Here is a 4,717-nt window from a genome sequence, read left to right on the forward strand (position 1 = left end):
TCCTCTATCCTCCAAATCGACACCCATAATGGAAATGGGAAGAAAACTTGGCTGTAGTGAATTTTGAGTGTAGTAGAAAACATAGTTGCAGTAGTGTTTTTTGGAATTTCTCATGACTCATAAATTGGACAGATCAATAGCTAAAAGAGGTTCTATTTTTGGCAACAATTTTAGATCAATTTTGAAATAGTAAAATTAGAATAGAAATTGTTATTCCAATTCTACTTATTTAGGTGGAATCACACACCTAAACGTAGGATTTCAAATTTTAAAAATTTACAAATGCCTATTCTGATCTAATTCTGGCTGTCAAATTGGCCCTTCAAGTCTTATTAAAAAACCTATTCTGTGCATAATCTACCATCAAGACATTCCACGAGACCTCATTTTTGTGAGACACTTACTCAAACAATCCACATGCATGGTCTTTGCTTACTCGCTTCTTCATGGTTGGGTTTTGATAAGGCCCGTTTGGCTGCGAGAATAGAAATACAGGAATAGGAATACATATTCTAGAATAGAAAATGGGGTTACATATTCCTATTCTCTGTTTGGTTCAGCTAGAATTTGATGGGGAATTCATGGACCCAAAAAATTTATGTTTTCTAAAATAAATAAAATTGGAATAGGAATACATATTCCAATTCCCCCTATTTAGGTGGAATTGCAAAAACCTCATTTTTTGGGCCAAAATTGGAATACATATTCCTATTTTATTTCATATTCCAATTCTGATTTGGTGCATCCAAACAAAGAATTCAAAATTTTAAGAATTTACATATGCCTATTCCTCTTGTATTCTTGCTTCCAAACAGGCCCTTAGACTATTTAACACTTGATACAGGTGCATATAAGTTACCCCGTATCCACTGACAAGCACTTAAGTGGGTGGTGTGGGCCCGTCCGACCATTCTATTCCTTTTCCATTTTCCATTACGCTTCTTTTAACTCTCCCCTGTGGCACTGATAGCTATGGGTAGACAATGATATTAACAAATTTGGCTAAATTGAATTTCAATTTTTAATTTGCACTCCTTCTGGTGAAAAGGGGTTACTACTTTGCCAGTGCATTTCTAGGTCAATTAGAAAATTTGAAGTTGAATGGATAAGGAGTGAAAAAAATTTGAGAGTTCTGTAAGTGATATTTATCACGAGCCTCCATTGGCAAGACACATTGCAAGAATTGTCTCAGTCACACTTTTTTTAAAACTTTGATCGCAATAGAGTCATCTTTATTTTATTTTAGAAATAGAAGTTGATCTTCTATTTTTAAAAGGATTTTAACCTCTAGTTGAAAATGAGCTCTACTATTCTCACCTTGAGTGGAATGGCATCAAACAAATATTCATGGCCGCTGTTGAAACATATTTGTGCATATTGTGAGCATCTTATGGTGAAATGCAAAGAGTTTGTAGCTCCATTTGGATGGAGAATAATAGATTGATTTTTCTTTTTTCTTATTTTTTAATATTTTAAAATTAAAGCATTTCAAATTGAGTGCATTTCAATCTATTCTATTTAGGACGACGATAAAAATAATAGAGAAAATGGTTTTAAAAACATACATTTATTGCTTCATCTATATGTTTAGAAAGAATAAGATTTGCTTATTTTTTCTTTTTTATAATTAAATTTGTAAAAATTTTCAATTTTTTGAATTTAATTAATTTTTAAATTATGATAAATTGATTGAAAATATATGTTATATATAAATATTTGATAAATTATTGTTTAAGAATGATTAATAGGCTCAAAGAATAATCTAATATAGATTACTTTTATTATTTTTACAAATATTTTTTATTTCAAGTTCTAGACAAAAGTTTTTGTTTTAGGAAATTCTAAAATTTGATTGATATAGAAATGAAGACTACTCTTTTCAACATTAAAATATATTAATATTAATTATTATTATGTGTTAATCTCAAGTAGATTCGAACCCAAGACCTCCTTGATGAGAGGTTGACAACCCTTGGTTGTAAGCACTACAGGCAAGAAGCTCCACTATTTTGTCAAGGGTCAAAGTCAACAACTCTCTAAGAACCATAGTACATAGCAATCACATGGAGACTTGAACCTTAGTTGTAGGCACTATAGGTAAGAAGCCCCACCATTTCACCAAAGGCACAAGCATTTGCATCATTCAATATTTAAAAAATTATATATTTTTTTCTTTAATCTCACTTACTAAGATAAAAACACATTTGAACTTATAAGATTAAAAACTTAACACTACTTAAATATCATTTACTTGAGATTATTTGTTTTATCCTTGTTTTCCTAATTCTTACTTTGTCTTTTCTTACACAAATTAATATTCTCATTTGGCCAAATTCAATATAATGATAATATTTTTTTTGCATTTTAAGAAATTTTGTTCAATGGAGATTGAGAATATGTAATTAGTCAAAAAATATTTTTTAATTCAATTAGAAATTTCAGTTTTTCGCATTATAAAAATATAAGATTCCTCTTGTATAAGATTTTCGATTCAAAAAGTCACTAATTTTGAGAATCAAAAGAATGTATCTACTTGATGTTGGGCTTTAAGATGGTTTGGTTACAACATTTTAACAAAAAATTATGGATTAGATAGCTTGGTCATTCAAATTTTGTTAAGTACTATCAATCGATTTATCAACTCAATTGTATTACTAGTTCTAAACATGTTGTCTCCAATTGATATTTTAGGTTTCTTGTGTATTAGGTTTGTATTAGAGGCATTACGGCTATGTGCTTGGTTTGTGAATTCCCTTTTTGGTGATGATCAATCATGTCCTATATTTTGATGCCTTCTTATGCATTTTGAAGTGTTTTGAATGCCAAACTAGGGTTTAGGATTATCGAGTAGCTAAGGGACAACAAGTGATAACTTAAACCTAATCGATGGTTGTTATGATATATATATATATATATATATATATATATATATATATATATATATATATATATATATATATATATATATATATATATATATATATATATATATATATATATATATAAACACATAATATATATGCATGTCTATACAAATCTCTAGTAAATGCTAAGTTTAGAAGCATAACTTTTTATATCTTCCTAACCCATGGATGTAATGGGCAACCAATGGTTATAACTTCATGAAAGTCTTTGCAAGAAAGCTCTGATACCATTGTAATGGGCACCCTGGAATGCCCAAAAATTGAACCAATGGCCGAAATAGATTTTTTATGCAAACTAAAGATTGAATCGATGCTAAAATTATATTAATTCTCAAAATAATGAAATCAAGTACAAAGCAATGTATTCCAAAGGCCAAACCCCAAGGGAGTGATGTCTAGAATGTTACAAGAGAGGATGAACGCCCTCTATTGCCAAGAAAGATATGTGATTCATACATCCAAGCTCTTATCAAATGTCATTCACAAAAATCCGATGCTCAACAATGAGACTCTCACCCCTATTTATTCTTTTCCTTCACCCTTCTAGAAGGAACTAAAACATTAATTAATTGCAAGTGCTAGAAGCTTCCCCCTTCCAATAATTAATGCACTTTCTAGAAACTCCTCCTTTGCAATAAAAAAATTAATTGTGCTTCAAGAAAATTAAATTACTAGATGCTTCCACCTTTCCAATAATTAATACACACTCTAGAAGCTTCTTCCTTGTAATACAATAATTAATTAAATTAATTAAATTTAAAGTCAACTTTTAATTTTTAATTTTAATTTATTTAATGACTTTATAAGAAATTAATTTAATTTCCTCTTATGCTCCACTTAGACTTTGGAGAATGTGAAGGCTAAAAGATGAGGTCATTACTATTGGTGTAAATAAGTATTTACTTATTACACTTACTTAAGTTTACTTAGGTTAATGCATTATTTTAATATTTATTTATTAGTCACCTAGGAGTATGTGCACTCTTGTGAGTTGTCATGTTGACATCACCGGGGTTCGCACCTCTTTTAAGCACATATTGTCTACAACAAAGGAATATTCTACACACATATGACACTTTGTCATTCTTATCCATTCATCTAGAATGTTGGATAAGGTGCTTAGTTGTCTTATCTTCTGATTGTTTCTAGAGACATTCTAGGTGCTTCTTGAGAGGCCTTTATATACAGGCACTCCTAGTGTGTTTGAAAATCACATTCTGAACAGAGTAATGTATTTGGACATACTTTGATTAATTGATCATATCCATTTTTGGTTTATAGTTGTGCTTGTGTTTGAGTTCTTAGTTCCTAGGTGAATCTTGCCTTTAGGCAAATTCTTACATGGTATCAAAGCTCTTGGAGATTTTCTCATCACATATCCGTTCGAGACCATCATCTTGCTTCATCATCGCAACTCGACTCTGGAGTATCACAGAAATTGGGAGTGTCCAGCACTAGATCTGACCTCACCATTGCATTCAGAATGCTAATTCGGTAAAAATCGGCTACAAAGCTGCCTACCCTAGGCCAAAGTGGATTGTGAGGCAATTTTTTTTACAAACCAACACTTGAAGGACCAATTTGTAGAATTGGTATGATCATTTCAGAGTTGTACATTTAATTTTCAGATCTACATTTTTTTCATCTGCATCTCTACTATTTTTTTTTTTCAGATCTGCATTATTTTTTGAATTTTTTTTGGCCATAGGGCCATAGGAGAGATTTTTTGCAGGTGAAGATTGGTGCTTGTTGGTGCAAATCAGATATTTGTATCATGTTCATAAGGTCCAAAA

This window comes from Cupressus sempervirens, chromosome 2 (assembly GCF_028749045.1).
Source record: "Cupressus sempervirens isolate cs-2001-9-10 chromosome 2, ASM2874904v1, whole genome shotgun sequence".
NCBI classification, from domain to species: domain Eukaryota; kingdom Viridiplantae; phylum Streptophyta; class Pinopsida; order Cupressales; family Cupressaceae; genus Cupressus; species Cupressus sempervirens.